The 15,657-nt window shown below is 43.0% G+C and overlaps 1 protein-coding gene across 1 annotated transcript in view; it reads right to left on the bottom strand.

Annotated features, from left to right (window-relative positions):
* The window catches only part of prdm6 (PR domain containing 6), a 72,276-nt gene extending 58,470 nt beyond the window's left edge, over positions 1-13,806 (bottom strand). Inside the window, exons 1-2 of the mRNA XM_053870708.1 lie at positions 13,728-13,806; positions 12,516-12,577 (exon numbers count right to left, since the gene is read on the bottom strand). The gene's annotated coding sequence lies outside the window, so the exon portion shown is untranslated. The remainder of the gene's footprint in view (positions 1-12,515; positions 12,578-13,727) is intronic.
* Positions 13,807-15,657: the final 1,851 nt, after the last annotated feature.

The following is a 15,657-nucleotide window of genomic DNA, read 5'->3' as shown; positions in this document are numbered from 1 at the left end:
CTCTACTTCACCTTTTCGAGATCCACTCTGTGTCAGCCATGGCAACTTCAGCCAGGTACATTGGAGTGTATGAAATTATGTTCGCTTGAGTGTTATGTCGCTCCACTGCACTGCGTTCTTTGATTTAATCTTGCATAACCATTAGTCACCAAGGGCTTGAAGGTGAATGAAGTGTGCCCCCCCCCCCACGACGATGGCCACACTTGGTCCTGCCCCGTTCTCCTCTGAAATCATCGCCTCCATCTCCGGTCCTCCCTCCACCTCGTCTTCCTCGGGTCTGACTGCAATTACGGAGAAGAATAATCATATTGACAGAGCTGACAGGCCGGGGCAGGAGAGCGGGAGCATGAATAGTTACATGTGTCAGTGGTGGTGTGGGGAGCGCTGAGGAGGGGGGCGGTCAGAAGAATCAGTGTGTCTTATTGTAGCTTTGAGATTATGACAATGACACAGAGTCGATGTGTAAATTGTGGATCGCATGTCTGACGAACACTCGGGAGCAAGTCAGCGAGTCAGACTGGAGAGCCTGAACAAAACACAAATTCCTCACCACAGTCACGGTACTTAACAACATAATCGCTTATAGTCAAGTTGGAGACCACAGTTGTTCAATATTTCTGTGGCCAATTCTGACCAGACTGTTACGAGAAAGGTCCATGTGGGTTGACTCGCACACTTACAATGCTCGTAGAAGCTGTTGTCACTTTCTGTTCCTGAGTCTGACTATAGAATAGAAAGAAGAGCTTTTTATTCTTTGAATTTTAGAGGTCAAACCAATAAACGGTCTGAGTGACCTGACTCCGCCAGACTGTCCAGCCAAACTTGCCGGTGCGAACCACTTCAAAATTAGTTACTGTTCAATTCACTTGATAGACCTCTGGCATCTAGGGGTCACCAACAACACACTCCTATCTGAAGCACAGGGTCTCAACTTGTGCCACTGACTATGGGCAAAGCTGTCCATCCATTCAGAAACATCATCCTCGGGTTATCAAATCTGAATGAATTTCTCAGACAGAATATATAGAATCTAGATGGAAATTTGGGGAAAAAATAAAGCAGATTTTATAGCGCCCTAAATGATTACTGCTCTCAAAACCTGGGCGGCCCCTGGTGGTCACTGCTTTACGTGAACAACATTGGCACACAGTATGTGTGATCCGGTATTTCTAAAGTGGGTCCTACCTCACTCGTCCACGTGGGAGTGTGTGGTCACATGAGTCTGACACACTCTCCTTGGAGGCCTCACCAGTTGCTGGTTAGCAGTGATCTATCCACCAACTCCTAAAGTTGACAACTTGTGGTGAATGATTTGAGACTCAATAACGGGGACTGTCTACAGTGGTCAGGGGCCAACGACCCTTTTGGCACCAACGTTCCCAAAAGAAAAACCCCAACTCTCCTCTATGTAATTCCTCTCTGTATGCACTGGTGGCCTAATAGTCTGGTAATTTTCCTGTTTGTTTTCACTCGTCCATTAAAGGCTTCACACCTCCGCCACCCCCACGCTCGCCCACACACATTTAAAACCCTTTTCCTCGTCGGCTCTCTCTCTTAACTATATGCATTATGCCATTAGGAGCTAATTTTTGGACAGCGTCACTCCCATCTATATGCATTGGCGCTCAGAGGCCTAATTTTTCTACATTCTTGGTGCCACGGCTCCTCTCCGCCTCCATCAGTCGGGAGGAGTCGGCCGGGAAATCGTTAACGCTCCTTCTCTTTAAATTGGGGAGGTGGACGGCAGGTGAACATCGCATTGATCGCCCTCTCAAGGCTTCTTTCTCGCGCTCGCATCTTTCACCGCCAATTGTCTGGCCTTTACTCCCCCCAACACTTCCTCACATCACCGGCAATTGCTCAGCCCTCCTCCCCTCCCTACCCCCCTTCATGTCTCCAGCTCCTTTTTTAGCGGAGGTCACACATTCACAAGTGAGAGTGGACCGGTGGGCGGAAGAGTGTTGCTGTCTGTCTAATAACCACCATCATGGGGCGGAAAACAGAAATATTGAGGAGGAGTAGGGGGTGGGGTTCGCGGGAGTCAGAGCTGCGGGGAGGTTATGGGACAGAGACGGTGGGTGGTGTGGGAGGGAGGTCGGGGTAAACACAGTGATGATTTCCCTCGAGTTCCACTCTTGCGCACTGACGATAAGGCCGAGAGACGAAGAGAAAGACAGGGGAGAGAGAGCAGCTGCTGTCCTGTCACTGCCAGTGACCGTAACCGTGGTGACACCCCCTCCTCGTCTTCACAACAAGAGAGGGATGCTGCGAGAAAATCGAAACGCTGACACACACCCTCGGCGGACCGCGTGGAGACCCCTCATTGTCCAATTAGAGTCCTCAGTGAGACGGAAGCGCTTCCTGTCTCGCATGTTCAGACTGTTTCACTTTTCATTTTTGTTAGTTTGTCGTCGGCCTACTGGACCCTCGAAGGCTGAATCTGGTAAACGATCCTGACCAGGAAAAACCTTTTCTTAAGAGCCGTCAGGTCAGGTAAAGGACCTGCACTCACTTTTACTTTTAGTTGAATTCTTAATGACAAAATGTCCGCGACAACACTGTTTTCATTGCTGCAGGGACGGGAAGGTTAGCCGCTAAGGTCGTAGGTCAATCATACCAACCAGTAACAACTACTTCTCCCCTCCCACCGATGGTCTGTTTAGCTTTACTGTTTTTTTATCTGTTCTCAGAACTTTATTTTGTATTGTGTGTACGAACATCTTTTTTGTATATTGTTTGTATGTATATTGAGCTGCTGGACACCAGACTTTTTCTATTGCGGGATAAGTAAAAGCAATGGTAATCGCAAACCTCAGCATAATCTTCACATACAGATACGGTATCACACAACCTCATCTGATGACCCTTGTTCTCACGGCAAATGGTTTGATGATGCCATATAAAGACTGCAAGGAGCTGCTACAATCCGCAACAGTGATAAAGGCTTCATTCAGAACATGAATGTGACCACCTGACCTCTGACACCACAGCCAGCACGGAGGCCGGTGCCATCAGTATTGAATCATACCATACATGTAGAAACACAATTTGCAATTGCAGACAGAGAGGAAAAATATGTGGTGTTTTATTTAGAGTTATACCGACAGTAGCCAAATGGATGCAGTAATAAGCCAAGTACAGCACTGAAATTTGTAAGGACATACAAATAGAAATTAGAATTTTTGAGTTTCTAAACCATGTAGTTACATGACAGGACACCTCTTTCCCCTTTATTGAGACCCTACCTTCCAGTTTTAGCCACGACCAGTTCCAGCAACATTTCAACCCAGTGTCCAGCTGTTTAACAAGAGCTGCATCCTTCTCCCCTTAAATTCACCCTGCAAAGCTAATGTTTGTATTCGTGTTATTGTATCAACTGTGATGTGTTGTTTTATTTTTGATTCGTTTGCATCAGACTTGTGTCTATCTGGCCAGGTTATTAGAAACACTTTCACATAAATGTACATCAAGATATTTAGTTACTCAGGTGAACATTTCTGTGCCTGGGATTCTAACCAGAAAACCTCTGTGAGACTAATAACTCTGGAGCCAAAGTGCTTCTGTCCGCTTCCCCTTTAACAGTATTTGTGGAAGTAACATTTTGTTTTTTGTCTCTCCCTCTCTCCTCCCATGTCCTGGTTCTCCTCTTTCTTCTCCCTCTGAAACTAATTAGCAGAGAAGACCAGAGACATGAAGAACGAGAGCCGAGCCGACAAGCAGGAGCAAGAAGAGCGGGCGAAGCCCAGGAAAAGAGGAGGCACATTAAACGCTTGACGTCCCAGTATCACCTCGGAGTTGTAAACAAATACAACAGAAACACTTTCTATTGTTTATCCTGCCGCCACTACCGAACGTCCGGGTGAGTTTTTCCATCAGAAAACGCTGCATCAGAAAACAACAATCACAATAAAGTTCAGTGCTAGAGAGACACGAAGGGGGCATAAGACTTTGAGGTGCTTATCCTCGTCATCTGCTGTTTCACAATACTGACTACCAAAAGGCAAACCTGCTTCCTCATAAGGAAATAAAGACAGTTAAAAGCCCATTTATGCTCAACATTACTTATAGAATCGGTATATGAACGAAGCCTTCTGTCTGTGCTGTGCTCTGCATTCATTTCCACTAAGTTTACGGACACAGGCCAAACGGTGCAGTACCACCAGAAACCATGGGGGGCAGTGTTGCTGTTACTACCTGATACGTAGCTCCAAGGAGACACGAAGAAGACGTAACAATGCTGGAAATAGTCTGTCCTCCAGTAGCAATATATTTAATAGCCTCACCAAAACACGGCCTCAGTTTTCCTCTTTTGTGCAAGAGGTATATTATCAATACTTGCTCCACAGTCGCAATGCTTGTTTTGAAGTTTGTTGTCATGAACTTTAGACTCTAGCCTGCCCCCTGGTGAACAGCAATACCATTGTAAAGAATGCATGGAAGCATCAGAATCAGAATCAACTTTATTACCATGGTCAGTGGGGATCCCACCAACTAGGAAAGTGCTTCGGAATAAAGTGCTGTCAATAAAATAAAATAAAATAATGTGATCAGTGACGATGGCAGTTTGAAGTAGACATGTAAATTTTATATGTAAACGGAGCACAAATCCAAATGACAATTAGCATCTAAAAAAGTACAACAAAAAAAACAACTAATTCATTTCTAAAAAAAAACAATAATGTTCTTTATCTGTGAAGGCTGATAGCTGACATCAGGGTCTTTTATTTGCCATCCAACTGGTCACTCGTCACCAATGAGACAGTCTACAACAGCAGCGAGGACTTGTGTCTGTGTGGGTTGTCTATGAAGCAGTGAGAATAAAACGGGAAAAAAAAATAGCAAGCCTGTATTTGGTTTAGAATGCCAGACCTCCATTGCCAGACCATTAACGCATGTGCAAATCATCTCTGATTATGTTACAAGCATAATTTGGTCTGAATGAAATATGAAATATTGCTGAGGTAAAGTGTCAACTATAAACAGTCCAAGTGAGCAGAAATATAAAATATTCAGGTTGACACCAAACCAATGAGAGGTATAAGAACCGAGGGTTTTTAGGATGATGGAGCCTTTTCCCTCGCCCTCCTTCTCTCTCACGGGGCGGATGGATGGATTTTCTCTCTTATTGTTTCACACACCAGTAGAAGGAAATGCTCCACTGAGTAGACCTAACACCCTACGGACGTGTGTGCGAGGGTGTGCTCACTATATGCCGTTTGTTTAACAATCATGCCAATAAAGTGTGTGATCTTCAGGCCTCCTGGTGTGAGTAACGACCAGACACACACACAGTCAGTGATAAATGCAGCTCTGGCAGCAGATCAATGCCGCCAAACTTTGGTTGAGCAAGCAGCGATCTATAAAAACTAAGACCAAATGTCGTCTTTCAATCACTCAGTCTTTGCTTTTCTGAGCTGCTCTCCTTCATCATCATCTTTATTTAGTGGAAATATCTTTGTTAATCTGTTTCCTAACACTTCAGGTCACAATGTTTCCTTGCATGAGTGATTTACAGTTTGATTTGTGCAGCTCCAATAATTCCAAAATGTGTTATGGCTAAATGTATACTCTGGTTGCTTTTTTCTTGTGCATCGGTATTGAGGTTCTACATGCGCAGTACACACAACAAATCATGTGTCTTCATTTCTTTATCTATTATTATTATTATTATTAGCATTCTTTATTTTAACTACAGAATAATAATCCCGTGATAAGACTTGATTTGATGAAAATGGCCACTCTTATGTTGGGAAAAAGGAAGCAAAAGTATCATGATAATAAACTAAATATGTTGCATTTTAAAGCGAAGAGTCTGCTTCAGCTGTTGTCCACTGGATTACACCAGGACTGCAACATCCTGAGAGCAGGAATAAGTCATACTAGTCAGACCCAATTCACTGTTCAAATGATCCTCTGTTCTCTAGGTCGAGGATGTTTGATGGTGGCAGCATGTGCTAAGATTCTGCACATGAACATCAATTTCAGGGAACGTTCATGAGCTTTACAGAAAACACGGAGCAATCATCTGCTGCGCTTAAATCCAGACACAGCATTTCTGTAATGTGCCGCTTACGGCGGAACTGATGGGTTCAAGAAGAGATACAGTATTTTGCTTTTAATAAAAATAATAATAATAATAAAGGAAGATAGACATTAAATATAATAATAATTTAGGAAACAAAGCAACACAACAACTCAAAGTGCCCAGAGTTTCTACCAGGCTCTGGACGTGTCTGACCATTTATATCCTGGGCTCAGGTACTTGTCCTCAACCGAGCGACTGAAAAGGCTGGTCTAATACTATGAATTCCCCATTGTAGCTTTGCACTTCTCACCACTCATTCGGGCCGACAGCACACAGCTGGCGGCCTCTGCTCTTGCTAGCTTTAGCCTGACCAACTTCAAACACAGCATGGTTCGCATTAGGGCTGCCTTGTTTTGTTTTTTCTTTAATTTTATTTTCCAAAACTGCCACTGCACCGTCTGCTGTCAGTCCTTGACGCACAAACAACACTAATTTAACTGAGCAGCTTGACCACCTTGTTTGAACTGCAACATAAGAGCAAGTGCATGCTTCCAAAAAAAGGAAAAGCCGTCCAGCCAATTGATCAGTGCGTCCCAAATCAGAAGCAAAGGTGATCAGCCTGGAGGTTGATCCTGAGGTGAGAGGCACAGAATCAAGGAGGTCCACAATGTGGGACCTGCACTGTGTGGTACTATAGGATGGAGTATGAACTCTGCAGAAGAAAGGAAGAAGTGCAGCAGACAAGAATGACCAGATCGTTCTACTATGTCACAGTGAGTCATCGACAGAGGAGTCTGGAATCTTGACAAACAGAAGCATGAAGAGAAGCAGCCTGGAGGTGAGGGTCTAAGAGCCAAGATGGCTAGGGTGGAAGTTGTTGCAGAGGAAGATGGAGAGACGACCAGGAGTGCGATCGTGAGTGTCTCAGCATATTTTGAGACAAAAGGTTCACTGTGCCTATGAGAGTTCCAACCGTCCTTTTCCTCGCTTTCACAATTTTGTCTTCTTCTTCTCCACATCTGTATCGTCTTTCTAGCCTCCTTTTTTAATCCACTTATTTCCTCATCTGTCTCCTCAAATCCTCGTTTCCGCCTTCTCGCCTCCTCCCTCCCTCTGTCCGTCAGATATTGTTTAAAAAGCGAAGCTGCAGTTTGATGGTTAAAACGCTGGCAAATCGATACCTTCACACATGACAGAACGCCGGCGGAGGAGAGGACGGAGGGTGATCAAGGCAGAGACAGAGCGGGTGGAGGGAGAGCGAGGGGGAGGAGGGAGAAATAACAAGCGGGCGTCTCCTGACAAGAGGAGGGAGGAGGAGTGGAAGCTCTCGTTTACAGCAGCCGCGATGGATGGAGGGAGAGCTGCTGTTTCTCTTTCTGTCACACGCACTTACTTTTTTACTTGTCCCTCCTCCTGCCTTTTATCTTCATTCTCTTCTTCGCCTCCCAACACACTCTCTCTCTCTTCTGCTCCAAGATTTCTACCTCTCAAATATGTCTTAAAACAGGGGTGCTACGATCGTCTTTTTTTGGCAGATATGATTGACAATGTTTTGAAAGTCCCAACCGGCTGATGCAGATTTTTTTTCTCTCAGTACTAAATCACACACAAAAGTCCCAATTTTTATAAATTAAATACACAAACCTATTAAACAACAATAATCCTGATATATAAAACATAATATAGAAATAATACTAAATAGAAAACATTGCAACTCTTGAAGCAAAATAACAATACAATATAAAATAAGTTTTATTCCAAATTGTGGGTTATTTCAATCCCACAAAATAAACTTAAAATAAAATGATGCATTGGTTTTGATTGAGGTTAGCTCTGGTTAGCTTTCGCTCGGTTAGCCTTTTGGTGGCGCTGAAATTCGGTGCAGCGATTTGAGGCCAAATGTCTTGCTTTAGCGCAGTGGCCGACTCTGCTGGTGCACATGTTGCAAACTGTTCAGTCATCACTTTCCTTCACGGGAAAGTATTGCTGAATGACCGCCATCATGGCTGGCTGGCTCACTAATGTCTGCTGCTAGTGCAGCAGGTAAGTGTCTCTGCAGCATCACAACAAGTAGAGTGTTTTTTCCAGTGAAATGTAATATTTATAGCATCATATTTAAAAAAAAAAAAAAAGGGTTAATTTTATATTTGTATATTCATGATGTGATCGGCGGATCATGATGATGTCATAAATGGGCAGATCGGTGCAGCCCTATTTAGAAGTGAAAATGAACTTTTACAGCAGGTTTAGATTCACAGATGAAGACGCGAAGGCGGGGCCAACTGTGCCACCTTGACCTCCTATAAAGCAGGAAAACCAGATGGAAGTGTTTGGTTCGGTTCGGTTCGGTTCGGTTCGGTTCTAGAGAAATGTATAGCTGTGAGATAATGTAGAGTCCCAACCCAAAATATCTGTAGGAAAACAAGGTGGGGATTGGCCATAAATGTACAATAAATAAACATACACCGAGACCACCCAATATTTTGGACTTGAGCATTAACATGAAACAGTTAAATTAGAAAACAAACCGCTAATTAAGAATGATGTGAAAAAATAGATACCACAACACTTAAAAAAAGTCAAAGGCTGTATCTTCAGACAACAAACATTGAATCATGAATTATTTTAAAGATTAAACTGGAGATAGAAAGATTTGTAAGAAAATTTACGGTAAAAATAATCAGCATTATTTTGGGGAAAAAAAGGAGTAAGTAATTTCCTCTTGATAATCAAACATGATATAAACTACACTGCTTAAAAAGTCTAACTTAAGGCAGCTACTTGAGCATATTTTCATATGACAACAAAAATGCCAATATGTGTCACCATAATGATGAAAAAGTCACAACACAAGCGTGTGATTGAGTCCCTAAAGTAACAGAAGTGGTGGGTTTTTCAAGGCTGAATTGACAAATGACACATTTTGGCTTTTAATTTGTGGGCGAGAGACGAGAGCAACTGATAGAGAGAGATGAAAAATAGAAGAAGAAAAGCAGCGAGAGAACTGATTAACCCTTTGTACAGCCACTTGACAAATGAACCAAATCAACAGGAGCCAAACTGCATCTATCACTGCTGATACACACACACACACGCTCGACCCAGAAATAACTAGTTTCTGCTAATAAACCCAACTAGCATGCCAGGACACATTACTCTGTCATAGGCCACACACACACACATCCATCTTGTGCAGAGAGAGAGAGGGAAGGGAGGGGGCGGGCGATCGAGCCGGGCTACGGCGCCAGGAGTGATGGCGACATTTGTTAAGGATGCGCTCCATTCAATAGCAGTCATAGACCACCGCCGTCACTTTAACGCCTCATCCATCTCCGCCGCTCCGCTCTTCATTTTTCAGGAAAAAAAGCTCTTGTGAGGAAATATGACTTCCTATTTTTATCGGTTCATCATTTGTAAAAGCTCAGAGCGCACTTCGCCGAATAAATCATCGCCACTGCGAGCCGTCGATAGACTGCCGCCGCTGCCGAGTGGATCTGCGGCAAAGGAGAAGGCCGATCACAGGTCAGGCCCGGATCTGGACCCAATCCATCCTGCTTGTTAGGCGAAACGTTCACACGCGTGTTCATGCTGGGCGGAACAGTCGGAGATTGGATTCGGAAAGCTCAGTAAAGGTTTGAATCAAGGCAACCGGACTGGTAATAGTCAGAGAAAATGTTCACCTTCTATGCAGAAGGCTTCATCACTTGACTATCACCAGTCCGGTTGCCTTGATTCAAACCTTTACTGAGTGATGACCCAGATAAGTGGAGCTTTGAACATTTGGAAAGGTCACCATAAGAAGTGATCACCAAGTGTCTCACAAGGTAAACCTACAACTGTTGCATAAGACTCAATAAATGGATGACATGACTCAGCAAACTAGATAGGTGTGACGGGATAACCTCATCCTCCACTTAAATATCACCCAACAGTCGAGTCACAAGCTAAATAACCTGAGTCCCTCAGATAAGACTGAGTGTCAGTGGCTGAGAATGCTGAGCAAGCAAGTCAAAGATGAATGACTGTTTAAAAAAAACCAAAAAATGATTCCAATTGATATAATACCTGAGTCCCACACATCCAAGTGAGTCCCATTGATTTATGTTCCATGACAGGAAGTGAGTTCCATTAACACATTCTGCACAAATCTGAGTCAAAGAGACTGGAGTGTTGGGTGAGTCATCACACAAAACAAGGCGGGTATGAGTCGCTCAGAGTGCTGACTGTGTTTAACTTACACACATTTTTCTTCTACTACTTAAATCTCACATGGCAATGTGACAGACGAATGGATGCACACAATAACATGTTACCTTGAAAGTCAAATAATGTTGTATGCATGGAAATTTTAAAGAGAGAGGTGGAGAACACAGAGCATTGGTCAGAACAAAGGGACAACTGTTAGTGTGTTTGTGTTTTTGTCTTTCAACAGTCAGACATGTTTCCACCGTCACAGACAAGTAAAACAAAGCGAGTCCGGCAGGTTCACTTTGGTCCAGCAGCTTTTCTTTCCTGGTGGTTAGTGAAACAAGCTCGGACATCCATCACTGTTCCCACTGACGCCACGGCTAACGCTAGCAATACGCTGCTAACACGACCTCACAGCTACAAGGTCAATTGGCTCGACCCGCCTAATTACACGCACACTAATACACACTTGAGCATCATACCAGCTGTGGTGAATAAAAGCCTGAGTAATTGAACACACACACGTACACACACACACACGTCCATTAGCGGTGTGTGTTGGTCCAAATGAAGACCAATGGCCGCACAGCTTTAATCTGCTGCTTCTAATGAGCAAACACAGGAAATAAAACAAGTCTAAATGATGATATAACACACACACTTTCAGCGCCCGCATGTGTGTGTGTGTGTATAGGTATGTGTGTTCCACAAAATAAGGAGAAAAAAAACACTCCAGTCTGGTTCAGGTGTCTTTCAATCTGAATTCATCTCAGAAACTTTGATGGCCACAAAACTAGGAACTGGCCGTCAGGATTTTACTCACCGTGCATGAATATCACACAAGCTGCTGTCGTTCACCTGGCACGAGGACCAGGTGATTTCAGGTCCAGGTCCACCAGGTGAAGTGACACTGGGTGACTAAAACTCACGGCTCAGATCAACTCACTCATGGAAATACACAAGAATTCATAGTGAATAAACCCATGGCTACAAGAGGGGATGACTGGTGAAGTCAACTATCAGAGAGGAAGAGCAAAGAAACACTATTTGGCTGCTCACTAAAACACTCTGACACGCTGCAGAGACTTTACTGCCACCAGAACACTATAAAAAATGTAAAAACATTTTTGTCTGCAACCGAACTTCCACATACTGAAGGAATTATTTTTCTCTATTAGGTGAGCTGCCGTCCTGCGAGACGACAAACACAACACACACATTAATCTAAATGCTGCTGCCGCCGTGTGTGTGTGTGTGCGTGCCTGTGTGTGTCTCAGGAGTTTTGTTTGCTGTACAAACAGTCTATTAACTCTCTACTCAACTCAGAGACTAATTACTCAGACTGACACACAAACACACACTTAGCCAACAGGTGACAGCAGAGCAGGGAAACATTACTGCAGAGAAAAGTGGGCAGAAATTAATTAGAACTACAACCGTGTGTGTGTGTGTGTGTGTGTGTGCGCACAAGGTCATTAGGGACTCTACTTTTTCACTTCATTATTGGCTTTTAAAACAGAAAAGGCTGTAATAGCAAAAACCTAAAAAACCTTCTGTGTTTATTTGTTTATCTATTTCATGTGAAGACAGTTGTTACCCCAGTGAACATGGAGGATCTTTGCAACCTTGCAGACTGGCTATCGTCCTGGCTGTCTCCCGGTCAGCCCTCCTCAACCTCCAGCAGTGCCTATTCTTTCAGTGAATACCATCCCAGTCGTCCAACCAAAGCCCCCTCCCTCCTCATTTTCTCATCCTGATACTCATTCTTTTCTAATTCAGTTGTGCCGCTCATAAGTGAAAAAATATTTCCACGAGTGGTCTTCTAGTGTTTGTCATCACAGTCTTTGTCGGCAGAATTGATGAGTTTATTTCAGCATTATGAAAGAGCATTCACGACCCTCACAGCCTTAATTTGACTCATTTAAAATCTGGTTCAACAACTTCCATTAGTTATATAGAGTTTTGAAAATGGCTCGACTGGGTCATGGTTACAGACCACACTAGACTTCCAACGTGTCACGGTGTCACTTCGGCTTCGACTTCTGTGCGCACTTTGTTGTACATCCCTGGCAGTGAAACGTATGAAAAATAGTTGCGGGAGGGTAAAAAAACGCTAGTTTTTAATAATAAGAAGTAAGTCTGCCTCCATCCAAGCCATCCTCGCAGCGTCTGTCTCTTTATATGTTCGGACAGAATGCGCGACTTTAGTTCCGTGAGCCGTGGATTCCAGCCGGACATATGAATGACTTCTGTCATTATGATGTTTCTTTCCAGCCCACTAAAAGAAATAAAAGACACCTACCTGTCGTCTGTACTGGGATCCACTTTGTGCGAGTCGGGAACTGAACAAGTCATTTGCATTTCCTGGAAGGCAGAAAAGATCATGAGTCATAAACTTCAGAATTCTTATTATCATGTGTTCATTTTGTGAAGCAGATATTACAACCAATAAAAGAATCTAAATATTCAGTCAAAATTTCACTTTCACTTTTACTTTTCACTTTGTTTTTCAGGGACAAGAAAGAGGAGAATGACTTGACAAGTCCTAAACTCCTCTGATGTTCTAGGTGGCAATTGTGTCCTCTCATTGAGAAACACCTGACAAAAAACAAGACCTTCTAAAGACAGGAGCCAGTCCACAACCAAGGCCATGTCTGACTGAGGAACCACGGTGTCAGAGGGATTTCAAAATTCATGCCGTTGTTCAGGGGACACTTCCAAAGCCCTTCCCACCACAATTATGAGGATGTTGGATGGGCTCCGCTGCCCCTGAGTCGCACCAGTGAGTCGTCTCAGAGACAGATCCTCTCTAGTGTTGAACAAAGAGCTGCTGGCTTCAGTGACCCTGAATATCAATACAAGCTGAACATGTGGTAACTGCTCCCGATCAATGACCACACACACAGGTTTGTCACAGCATCTATGTGGGGACCTCTCAAAGACACTTGACCAAACTGGAAACCAATTATTATGGCATAGTTGTTTTGAAGTCTTCATCCTCAGAGTGAGGTAAAACCTTGTTGGGTCTGGCAAGAGGGTCCAAAATTGGCCCTCACCAGGATAGATTTGGATAGCTATTTTTGTGAGGATCTCATCTCATTGCCATGTCTTCCCCAGCCTCTCACCTCAAACCTAACCATCCAAATCAAAAGACTAACCATAACCAGGACTCTGAACCAAGCTGACACCCAGTTATAATAAACTACTTTTAGTGATGTTTTAACACATGCTTCACAGAAAGAAACTTGCCACAAACATATATTTTTCTTTAAATCAATTAAAAAATGAATAGAGTTCGTCATTTAATAGTTTAATGATAAAGCTGTAAATTATAATTAAATGAAGGTGCTACATTTATTTGTCTATTAGGTTTATCGATTAGCTATAGCAGTTTAACCTTGTTTCGACAATTTTGTCTTTTTAATGACGAAATAAAAAGTTAGGAAGAATGTTTAAGAACGAAAATGAAGCATTGGCCTTGTGATAAATTGCGTAAATATTGAATGGAACTCACATTAAGACGTCCTCTACGAAGAATATGCTAAGTTACTTTAAGTTGTTTTAGCTATTTGAGGGGATTCGACTCACTTCCGGTTACACCTCAACTTCAAAATAAAATTCCGTTTTCGGCGTTACGAAAATGTGAAATTAGAAATCACCATAAACATTATTATATTGGCGTGTCGAATAATTTTTTATAGTACAAAGCTGTTGAAAAATGTGGGCGTTTTTTTCGATTTTTATATAATGATAATGATTATTAAGTACATAAACCAGCCATCGCCTGATGAGCAGCTTTCTGTTGACCTTCGTTTCTGGGGAAACAAAACTCAAACTTTGCTCCAGTGTTCTTCATAGAACTGATATAGGTTTTCAGTTTGGCCTTAGAAGTGGTCCTCTGAGAAGAGGACAGTGTGTCTGAGATGAAGAAAGAGCTCAGTCTGAAGACAAAACACTGATCGCTGGGTTTCTCCTCTCACCTGTGGTCACTGGCTTTGGAGTGACTCAAAGAACAAGCATCCAGGAGAGACTCAGAGCAGAACCTCTGCTCCTCCAGAAGGAAACAACTGAGGTGGCTGTGATCAGGAGGCCTCCTGCACTGGTGGGCTGGGAGGGAAGTCTCAGCGGAACCTTGAGAAAGTTGCAGGAGCTGATGGACGAGAATCCTCAGTCTGGCGCCAACTTTCCAAGCCAAGACAGAAATAATACAAATAGTGCACTTCCTGTGATTTATAATTCGTGTTTGATGTTTTTGCAGCAGCACTCAAAACAAAGTGCGCGACTCTTCATCTGTGGTGGAAACAGAGAAATGACAGGAAGTAAAGCGGCGAGAAAAGCGATGATAATGAAACACAGTAGATAAAGCTGAGAGAATGTGAGAACGCACACACACACACACGCACAGGCACACACACACTGGAGGCGGCGGGAGCTGAGAGCAGCAGTGATGGATTTGGGTTATTAGCCAATCAGAAAGATGGATGGTGCAGCGCTCCGTCCAATCAACATCATCATCTAGATCCAGTTAGCAGATAGCTCCTCGCCGCTAATCAACTTATTAAAGCCGCTGATGATATCGCCGCGCAATAATCACAGGCGGCCGAGGAAAGGTCGATGGAATCAGCCAGTTCAGCGGTAAGTAATGACGCTAGAGGTCGTTAATGCTGTTTAGCGCTAACGAAGAAGAAAAACTGGGCCTTTTTCATTTGGGTTCTGTCGCAGCCCTGCTGTCGCCGACACGGGCCGACTTTGTGAGGACCGAGGCTCCAGCGGAGAAAACACGTTTGAAGCCGGAATTTCAAACACAAACACTTGTTTGGAAATACACAAACCCAAAGAAACAGCCAGAGGGCGGGACTTCCATCTACAGTCACATCACACCTCTGACGCTTTTAACTTGGAAACACTGGACTTTGATTTGGCCGGCTCGTCCAGTTCCCTCGCAGGTCTCGACTCAGCCTGCCCTTTTAGTTTTAGCTCATGCAAGTCATTTCTTAGTTGAGTCTGTGTTACACAGTCTGCAACAGTACATTTTCTCTTCTTAATACATTTCAATATGTCATCAGGAACCTCACAAGCATAAATAAAACACTTGATGATTTAAATCATGATAGAAACAACATTTGTGGTGGGAAATATTTTAATGGACTAAACTATGATCGAGGATTTTCATGGGAAATGTGTTATTGATATAAAAATTGTATTAACCAATCATGAAACAATGTGACAATTTCAAAATATAAAAGGAAAAATAAAATTTCAGAAAAACAAATAAAAAGAATAAATGTGAAAACATGAATCAAATTCAAATTCAATTTAATTCAAAATTTAATTTTTTCTAATACCAAAATTGTAGATGAATAAAATGATGAATATCTTTTTATAAAAAAGCTAACTGAAAATCAATTTAATTAATTTTATTTGTGAACTTGTCAACCATCTGC

Source organism: Synchiropus splendidus, chromosome 7 (assembly GCF_027744825.2).
Source record: "Synchiropus splendidus isolate RoL2022-P1 chromosome 7, RoL_Sspl_1.0, whole genome shotgun sequence".
Lineage (NCBI taxonomy): Eukaryota > Metazoa > Chordata > Actinopteri > Syngnathiformes > Callionymidae > Synchiropus > Synchiropus splendidus.
This window is presented reverse-complemented; position numbering and strand designations above follow the sequence as displayed.